The following is a 10,778-nucleotide window of genomic DNA, read 5'->3' as shown; positions in this document are numbered from 1 at the left end:
TTTTTACATCTTAAATATTTTCTTTGTTATCTGGTCTAAAACTTATTTTGGAAATGTTAATTTTTTTGGTTTTGTTGTTGTTGAAATTTCTGTGTTCTCTTTCATAGTCTTTCTGAAGTTTTCCTCATTTTTCAGTTTATGTTGAAGTGCATGAACCAGTCACAGCATGCCTGGTCAGCTTGTCCCACCAAGAATATATTGGAATGAAGAAATGTTAAGTATTATTCTCTCTTCTTCACTGCTAAAGCTGAACTTATATTTATGTTTTAAAATATTCAAACCCTTAGGCAGACCAGTGCTTTAACAAAATAAAATTCTTCCTAATCAATTCTATTTTCACTAATTTCACAGATGTACATTCTGACTGAAGACTCAAGAACAGTGGAGGTGGGAAGGCACCTCCATATTCATCCTGCTCAGAGCAGGTCAATTCTTTTTTGAACATCTCCATGGACAGAGACCCCACAACCCCTCTGGGTAACCTGTGCAGGTGTGTGACCAATCTCATAGCTCAAAACAAAAAATTCCAACTAACTCTGGTCAACCAAACAAAAGTCTTGTGTTGAATTTCCTCTGTTTCAGGAAAGATGAACAAAGGAAAACATATCCCACCTTTTTTTTTTTCCTCCTTTGCCTCTGATGAGGAACATTTGCTGCACACTAGTCCTTAATGTTATGCCAATTCCTATATAAAGCAAGAAGAATATTTCAGCAACATCGTTCTCTGCCTAGTGCTACTGAGATTGAGTCATGACCTAAAGAACTACAAAGAGAACATATGATTATATCAAACAGAGTCATCTGAGTGTGAAGTATTTGTATTTTCATAGTACATACTGTGTATTTCACTAAAGGGTCAGAGAGTTCTTGCAACAATTAAATGGTGTATTCTTAAGATCAGCGTTTCACTTCTGTAACTAGTTTGTATGACTGACTAAAGCAAAGGTTCAGCACTTCACTAGGATAAGGATTTGACCTGCTGACAAGAAAGAAAATGAGATGAAAAATAACAAAACATAGGACACCAGTCTAAAAAGCTCTTTGAAATAGCCTTAATTAGCTCACTGAAGCCTGTGCTGTACACCATAGAGCTCTTAATGACTGCCTTGTGGAGCAAACTCCTACAATTTATTCAGGTTAGCCACAGTTTTAAACACATGGTATTTATTTAGCTAAGATTAACTGTATTTTGCAGAAGTGCCAACATTAGGAAAATGTATTTTTCCTGATGAAATAATCTATGATCCCATTCCTGTTTTGTTGCTGCTTATTCAACCTTGTTTTCAACAATAGAAAGAAGCTTCCATTATTGGTTGGCTTAACCCCGCAAGGTACGTAACCCTAAGTGTTTTTAAGGGTGGGAGCTGCTCAGTGATTCTAATGAGACAGCTGCTTAGTTCAGTACTATGGAATTTAATCCAAGAGCAGAAATGTAAATTTCTAGCAGTGTCTTGAATATGCAGCAGCCTTGACCTCCTCTCTCAGGGCATCATGTTCCATTCCTTCCTTACCCTTTACATTTATATAGTTTTAAAGGTAAGCTTTTGGTTGCTAGTGCTAATTGAGAAATTAGCCTCTGCTCATCAGTATTATCCCTCTAGAGCAAGATGCAGTATAATGTATTTGTATATCCTATGGCTGTTACACATCCATGTTGTTCCTGCAGGACCTGTGTAGCATGAATTCGAGCTGTGGGTTTATGAGCAAAGCTGTCATCTTCACGTGCCAGGCCTGTCATTTTCAAATTTATCAATCCCTTTTAATATCAAACCTTTTCTCACCATGCTTCTAAACCATGCTGCTCATTAAACAGAAGCAGAAAACTGAGTCATTGACAAATCTATAATTTATTATAAAAAAAATTAAATATTTGATATGTTATGTAACTTACTAGCTAATTTAGTGATTATCTTACAAGATATACAACAGTTGATTTTTACCACACATATACATTTAGAAATTAAACCAAATCCTGTAAAACTGAAGGAGGGTCTGCATGGAGTATATCAACTCTGCACAGCAACAGATTTTGCTCATTAATGACTAATTACACTCCATTTTAAGAACTGGAATAATTTAATTATTTAAGAATCTTGCAATACATTCACTACAAAGCAGTGATATTCGTAATTCCAATTTTGTATTATCTTTGAAGTTTATGCAGTTAGAAAAAAAAGATATTACAGTGAAATAAATGAAAATATGTTGGTAAGAAGACTCCACTCACCCTAATCTTGCCTCTAACCCTTCCTTTCCCCCATCCTAAAAGCATTTTCTTTCATTAATTTTATTTAGCCCCTTGCTGCCTGACAAGCAGTGAATGTCCAACAAGAAGCTCTGGGAATGTAGACATACATCATGTAGTCTGTTTATTCACAGGGAATTAATAGAATGCTCTATAAAGTTCATTTAAAAATGCATGCAAGACAATGTGAACACTCTTCAGTTTTGCTGTGCAAATGTAGGCAAACCCAGTTTTATTAGTCACATTTGCCTTTTTAAATTTATGATCTTTGTCTTTTAAGCTTGCCATGGATTTTCAGAATCTTTCTATTTCTTGTTTGTACGTATCTTACCTGATAAATGATACAGCATTCAAGTGTCAGGCAAGCTGGCTGAAGACCTCTGTAGGCTATTTTGTGGTCAGAAAAAAGCCATATTATTCTGGAACATCAGATGTCCAAAATGCACTGTTCTGGAGACTGACAATGTGGCTAGCATTTTATACAATATTAATCTAAAAGTATTGACAGAGCGGCAGCCATTCATTTACATTTCAAAATGTTAACCACATAATTGTACAGGAGGGACTCCTAAGGGCATCTTTCCATTTAAGAGTGTTGCTGGATTTTGATGCTTCTAATGGAAGTCATGCAGGTCACAAACCCATAAAATATGGTTTGGTGTTTTTTAAGTTCAGAGGTAGGTCCACACACTGCAGAGCAGGTTAGCTGCACATTGCTCCCAGTTCAATAGAAATTTCACTAACTATAGAGCAGAGGTCTACATACTTTTAACCTAAGCATCCATTTTTATGATTTTTTAGTCAGAGATGCTTTTGCTGGTATCTTCAAAAAGCCCTGACCAGCAACTACCAGACACTAGACATGAAAATTTGCCTGCATTCCTAATTGATTTTTACCTGTCTTGCCAGAATTTTTTCCTTTCCTAGAAAGGTCACCAGATATAAGGGCAAAATACAGTTCCATACTGATTTTCCTACTTAGCCACCTTTCCCACAGCAGAACTGCTACTGACATATAGCATCACTTGGTCACTAACACCTTTGGCCATATACACCAGCAGTGGCACATTGAGCCCTTTTTTAACTTTCATTGGTCATGACAGCTGCTATAAGAACAAAGAAATGCTATTTCATTCTGAAGGACAGCCAGCATGAATATGCTGTGGCAATAGTTACCTTCTTACCATATAGGCTTCACAAAGCCATATGCTCTTTTTAAACCCAGGTAGCTCCACTGATTATGTGGGCTCTTACTAAAGTCACAGCCAAAACTTTCTGCAATTTGAATTCGAAAACAAAATAGACAAGCACAGACTGGGTGATAGAGATGAAAATGTTTTAGTGATTTGCCAGTGATGATGGCCATAAAGGTGTTCAGAAATCAAATGCAATAAGTAAACAGATCTCTGTAAAAAAGGCCTGTCAATTCTGCTTTTCCACATGTGCCTCTTCTTGCTTCTCATTCCCATATTGAAACAAAATACCCTCTTAGATCTTTTACTCCTTTTCTTAGGTCCTTTACGCTCTGTTTTTAAATGACCCTTCTCTAAAATAATGTCTATTATAAAAAACTTTAAATACTGTCTTTTTAAGTTATATCACTTAAATACCTTTAAAAAGAAAATACTTACTGCACTTTACAGATACATTCGGCTTTTCTGCCAATCCCTTACTATCAAATCCTTTTACAGTTCTTTATTGTGAAACCAACTATAGTGTTACATTGTCTGTCCTTACACACATTACTGCTGGATAAAGCCCTTGGTTCCCCAGACTAAATCTGTGCTGTTCCCTGCCCTGTTTTCTCAATGCTATCTCATTGCAGCAGCTCACATTGAAAGCGTGCTATTCCCACACCCACCAACACAGCTCTTGGGACAAGAACTGCACCATTGATACAGTGTGCATTCTTTTCCATAGGTTCCCACCAGCATGTTGCTAACAATTTCCTGGGCCTTATCAAAAAAAAAAAAAAAAGAAAAAAAAGAAAAAAAAAGAAGGAAAGAAGCAGAAAAAAGCCTTTGAAAAGTGAAAACAAAGAATCAGACTCTATTGTTGTTCTACTTTCACTGCCCTAATCTGTTTTCCATCATACTACATGTAGAGACTACAAACGTCACCTGACACAGATACCCCAATCAACAATTTACCATGGACAGTCATTGTTTGGTATCTGTAATCTTTCAACCCAGTATTTGTGGTTTTCAAATCGTTCTTTTCAGTCCCTTTCAGCAACCTGAATTGAGTTGAACCTCATCCCCCTGGCTCCCCCAAAAGAACCTTTTGCCTGTCAGCAGGAGTAACAACTGAGTCAGTTGCAAACTTTGGACTTGATTCATGCAGGCGCAACATACAGATCACATGGGTTTGCTACGGAAATGACTCTGAAACAAAGTGTGGAGCATGCCACTTTGATTAAGTGTACAACTGGGATCCCTTACTTCTCAGTGTGAGCCCTTTCCCCTGAGCAAAACTAAGGGCTTTTCAATCACACAAGAAAAATACTTGTAAATGGGCGGGGGAGTGGGAGGAGGAAGTAGGATGGGGGAAAGGATGGTGTTGGCTCTATTGCAGAAAATTATTATTTTTTTTAAAAGTGGGGATCTTTCTTCTCTTTTCCTCTGCCCCCCTCCATCCCTGAAAAAATCCCTGTTAAAAGCAAGCTCACCCCAGGGGATATTTTGTGGTTCAGCCATCCTTCACAAGCCTTAATTTCATTATTCAGTACATCAGACAACTCAGATCAGAAATGATATAAGGCAGTAATAACATGCACAATAGTGCCTCAAGAAACACTGGTCTTTTTTTCTGTAAAAAAAGTGGCAGGTAATGTGCTTAAGACCAAGGACCCTCCAGTTCAATTCCTGAGACTGACACAGACATGCTATGCAAAGAGCAAATTTAACTGCACTCCCTCAGCCTACATGTATTCATCCACAAAGCTAACAACACATAACAACTTGTTTATCCTTTTTTTATGATGGTTATCTAATATCTCACTGCTGTGAGACAAAGCCACTGTGATAATGTGCTTATCCCTAAACAGACTGAAGGGAAAGATGAAAAGTTTAGATGAGGATGCTCAGAGTTTCAAACTTCATCATTGAAATTCTAGATGCTGTAACTCTCAACATTTTTAACAGAACTGCATCTATATAATAGGGAAAAAAACCCCCAAAACCTTCTGTTAATTTTAGTTTTACAATTAAAACTAAAATGTTATTGAATTATAGGGTTTTTTCTAACAGCAATGGAATTTGGGAATACATGAATTCTAGTACAAGCCATATACTTTTCTTCCTTGGATTGTGTGGGGAAATCTTCCTCAGGAAATTTTTGAAGACAGAAAAGATTAAAAACTGAGTGTCTATTAACAAGTCAGTTTTGTCATATTTTGGGTGTTTTTCCACTCAAATACAGGTGTGTGCCCACACAGCCTGAAAAGCATGAATAACACTTGAACCATCATTTTACAGGAGGTTTGCTTAATCTATTTGCTGCTCATTGTTAATGCTTTTTAATGTTTTTAAACAATCACTGAAGTTATGGATTTGTTTTTAAGAGAATTTGTTCTCTTTGTTCAGAAGGATGAAATATTTGGGAAAGATGCTTAAGCTCCCACTGCCAACTTATTAACTTTGTCTTTATTTTCCCTCTCTTTGACAGCATTCAAATTTCTGGGAAGGAATTTTACATCTGAAGGTCAAACAGCACCACTGTCAAAAGGGAATGGAAGATAGGGTAAATGGGGGGAAGCACGGGAAATTAAGTCTCTTTAGCCCTCTCCCCATTAAACACTAAACTTTCAAGAAAGAGAAGAGAAAACAGAAATGACATATGCAGCTATGGACTGCTTTTGCCATAGAGACTAAAAGGTGATAAAAGAAAAATATTTATATTTCTGTGGCAGAAATCTTATCAGAGAATTGTAAAAGTATTAAGTAGGCATATAAAACATGGCATTATTATACTAGTAATATAAGGCTTGTAAGAAGCCTTCTACAGTACTTTTATATCCCATTGCCAGTAACTGAATCATATAAGTCAGTTGATCAAAAAGCCAAAAATTTAATCTGACAGTATTTTCTTGTGCAATTTTTTCCCTCCCTTAATTATTTTCACCAGAGGAGATACAATACTTTAAATTTTAATCTAAATATGTGATTCATAAAAAAGGCAAAAAAATGGCACGCTTGGCAGTTCACATAACAGTTGTGCACATCCGTGTGCTAAGCCACAGTTAAGGGTGCTTGTGTGTGTGTGCATTTATGTGTGAGCTGGAGCAAGTGACAGGAGAGGGCTTTGTGGGCTAAGGCTCTTGGGGAAGAAACCCTTTTGCCAGGCTTTGTTCTGTGTGCCTCCTAAGCAAGACATCTCTCCGAGTGGCAGAGCACTGACACCTGTGTCTTGCTGCTGGGCCTCACGTGCCCTGTGCCCCTGAGCAGCCCTGGCCCAGAGACTCTGCAGGTGTGCAGAATTCTGCAAAGTGTTCAAGCAGAGCCCCCTGAGACCTTCCAAAGGGAGGAGTGCAAGCCAGAGGCCAGCTGAGTGATGCTCACCCTAAGAGGATGGGACCTGCTATGCCTGTTTGACAGCCAAATGCTGAGATGCTGCTGACTGCTTTTGCCAGGTTGATTTGACATTTTTCTGCTTCCAGTGCTTTCTGAGCTTTTTGTGAAACTACTTTCTGTTTCTGCGCTTTCTCTAATGCCACAATTTCTTTCTGGAAGAATTTTTAAAATCCACCTCTTCAGTACTACTTGCTGATCCTGCTCCTGTTTGAGATGCAACTTTCAGCTTGCATGTTTCTTTTAGTCAGTTCTGTGAATACCATTTGTTAGGTGAATCTTTCTCTTTACAGATAGAGTTATTTTCCTTCCAACACTGGAGAATACAATGGGGGGAAAGATCTTATTTCTTGTAACAAAGTATTTTTAGAAAAAACCTCCAGTTTAAGAAATGGTAAAGACTTACTACTAAACAAATATTTTTAATATTCCAGACTATCTGAATAGAGAAAAAAGCAAACCACACTCAGTTATGAAGAATGCTAACTGTCCTCTATGCCATATTTGACTGATACTATAGTTTAAAAGTAAAACCTAGATCCAAATAACTTAAAAACATTTCAGATTACTTAACTGAAGGCTAGAAAATAGACATACAGTGTAAACATATTAAAAGGCTAAGAGAAACTGAAGTGCAAAGGATTACAACTGAATGCAAAGTTAAGTTCTTGCATTGAAAATGCAAATAAAAAAGTGTGTATTACAGTTCCTGCACTTAAGGTGACATGTGACAAGACTATACATCTACAACAGGTACTTTGAGCCCATGAGTTAAACTACTTTAGAAATTACTGCAGCATGCCTCTCAGCTTCCAGTTGTTTTATGTGAAGAGAATACCCTTTCTCAGTGCTCCACCTGGTATGGCACATAGCCCTGGAATACCAGGCAAAGATACTTGTCGCTCCTTGACTCCCTGTACCTGTGTTTTCACAAGTAGCTGTATCAGCCCCAGAGGCTCTACTCTCACTTCCACACAGGCAGGTTTGGGTTTAAGATGCACATAACCAAAACTGTCACTCAAAACCCTGTATGCAAACATTGCTATGGTCGCCAAGGCGGGCAACTCAGAGAGCAGAAAGTAGAAACTGGGACCAGCGCTGTGTAATTAATTCATCAGTGACACAGATGGGACTGAGTGTGCTCAGCAAATTTACAGAGGACTCCAGGCTGAGCAGCTGACACACCTGAGGGAGAGGACGTCATTCAGAGGCACCTGAACAACGTCAGGAAGTGAACCCTTGGGAACCTCATGAGGTTCAAAAATAGCCAAGTAAAAGGTCTGGCACCTGGGTCAGGACAATCCTTGGTATCAAGACAAGCTGAGAGCAGCCCTGCAGAGAAGGACTTGGGATACTGGTGGATGAAAAGCTGGACATCCGTTGGCAAAGTGCACTCATAGCCCAAAAAGCCAAGTGTGTCCTGGGCTGCATCCAGAGCACCGTGGGCAGCAGGGGAGGGAGGGAATTCTGCCCCTCTGCTCTGCTCTGGTGAGACCCCACCTGCAGTGCTGCATCCAGCTCTGGGGTCCCAGCACAGGAAGGGCATGGAGCTGTTGGGGTGAGTCCAGAGGAGGCCACCAAGATGATGCAGCATCTCTCATCTGAAGAAAGGCAGAGAGTGTTGGGATTGTTCAGCCTGAAGACGTAAGAGCTCCGAGGTGACCTTATTGTGGTCTCCCAGTTCCTGAAGAGGACTTATAAGAAATATGGGGACAGACTTTTGGGTAGGGCCTGTTGTGACAGGACGGGGTTAGCAGTTTTAAACTGAAAGACGGAAGATTCAGGTAAGATACAAGGAAGAAATGTTTTACTCTGAGTATCGTGTAAAAAGGAAACAGGTTGTCCAGAGAAATGGTAGATGCCTCATCTCTGGAAACATTCAAGGCCGGGTTGGACCTCAGATGGGACTCTGGGCAACCTGCTCTATTTGAAAATGATTCTCATCTTGCGGGGTTTGGACTAGAAGACGTTTAAAGCTCCCTTGCAACCCAAACTATCTGTGATTCTGTGAAAGGTGTTGAATGAATGCACCCTTTTCCACACATGCTATGTCATTAGCTCACAACCATCATCATTCACTTTCTATTTTCTTGTCTCCTTTTAACCAGCATCCCTCATCTTTTTTACCCCTTTCCCCTCCTAATTTTTTTCTTTTTTTGAGAATCTCTGTTTTCTAGATAAGGCAAATAAAAGTGGGAGGGAGATTAGGTTTTTATTAAAAAAATATTTTTTCTCAACACTAAAGAATTCCTTAGATACTAAAGTACTAGATTTATGGTAAATAATGATACATCAATTTAAGTGTTCTATAAATTGATGAAATGGCACGACACTGAACTTTCTGGTTCAAGTTCATCTCTGGTATAACTCTACTTGATCCAAAATAGAGTTTCCAGAATGAAAATGACACTCTAAGCTTGATTAATTTTAAGCACCGTGTGCTTAAACAGATACATTTTTGTTTCATAAGCCTTTTCTGAACAGAATTCTTTAGCAGACTCTGAGAAGCTTAAATACGAGCAAGATGACAACTTTTTATGTCTAACAGCAGTAGCTATAGCAGGACATCAACTTCTGTACAGAGGAGGAATTTAAAAATTAAAATACATTGGTATTTGTTACTGTCATAAATGCTGTTGAACTACCCAGTATTTAAATTAATAATTTAAGTGTTTGCCTAATGAACTGGACTTGATTACATTAAGACATTCTCAATTTATTCTGACAGATCATCTTCTGAATTAGAATACAGAACCAAAATGGTTTATGGATTCCTGGCCAAAGTGTTTACTGACTGAATATTTCTTCAACAATTAAAAATAGCCCTGTTCTATAGCAAAAATGCTTAAAAGGCAATGAGTGAGAGAGTCAGAAAAAATAGAACAAAATAGGAAGCAAGGGTAGCAAATCCTCCTCTTAGCCATCCTGTCAGCTGGAAATTGGCAACTACAGTAAGTAGAAACTAGAAGTAACAAGTAGTGGAAGAGACATGCTACCTCTGGCAACTATTAAAAGTGAGTTAAGAGGTTAGAATTGTTCGATATATAAGCTGCTATAATATCAGTCAGGAAGACAACTGGAAGTTTTGAAGAAAGACAAAAGAATAAGCCACAGACCTCTGTCAGATTACAGGAAATCAATGCACAATTTTGCCTCAAACCAACAATTTAGTAAGACGTATTGAGCCTCAGAACTACAGACAGTTTAAAAAAAAAAATTACTGTGCTAGCTCGACCTGTTATTCTCTGCACTGGATCAGGCTTTTGAGGTGCTTTAAGTATTGGACTGGACCTCTGAGATTTCGTTTCACTTCAGAGCAGTTTAGTGACCTCGTTTGGGTCTTTGATTTTATGAGCAATTAAAAACTTCCACTAGTCCGAGTTAAATTTTCATACCATATGTTAACGCTTCTTTCTATCTCCTTCTCTTATTCGCGCCACAGTTTATTTTTGGGCACTCTCTGTTCTTTGGACAATCAAATTACTCTTTTTGATTTACCCAGTTAAACATCAAATGTGTATAACAGAATTGAGTTGAGGAACTATTACAAGAAAAGAGACAATTACTCATCAGTCGTATCAGTGTCAGGAATGAGCAAGCCACAGCCATGATGGTAGCTAACAAGATAAGTGTACACAGTTTTGATTTTCTTGAAAATTGTTTTTTAAATTATTTTCTATTTGTTCTAGATTCAGGAAGGGGAGTTAGAGATGTTTTATGGAAAAACAAAACAGTGCATAGAGAAAATAATTACATTACTAGAAGACACTTTCATCTCCTTGATTTAATATTATCCTTTTACCAAGCTTAAAATTTAAGAACTGTCTTTCAGAGGGAGCAGAGTCCTTATACCTCTGTTCAGTATTTCACAAAAGTGTGTTACTCTTTATATTATGTCAATAAGGTGAATCCTCATTAATTTTCATTGTCCTTTGTCTAATTTTGGGGAGGAGGAAAAGAAAGAA

General features: G+C 38.1%; 1 long non-coding RNA gene across 1 annotated transcript in view; it reads right to left on the bottom strand.

Moving 5' to 3' along the window:
- Positions 1 to 607: 607 nt before the first annotated feature.
- LOC138111305 (uncharacterized) overlaps positions 608 to 10,778 on the bottom strand; it is a 224,947-nt gene continuing 214,776 nt past the window's right edge. Inside the window, exon 5 of the long non-coding RNA XR_011151328.1 lies at positions 608 to 685. This is a non-coding gene — a long non-coding RNA (uncharacterized lncRNA). The remainder of the gene's footprint in view (positions 686 to 10,778) is intronic.

The sequence above is a fragment of the Aphelocoma coerulescens genome, chromosome 5 (genome assembly GCF_041296385.1).
Source record: "Aphelocoma coerulescens isolate FSJ_1873_10779 chromosome 5, UR_Acoe_1.0, whole genome shotgun sequence".
Classification (NCBI taxonomy): Eukaryota; Metazoa; Chordata; class Aves; order Passeriformes; family Corvidae; genus Aphelocoma; species Aphelocoma coerulescens.
The sequence above is the reverse complement of the archived record's forward strand: the minus strand, read 5'-3'. Positions and strand labels throughout refer to the sequence as shown.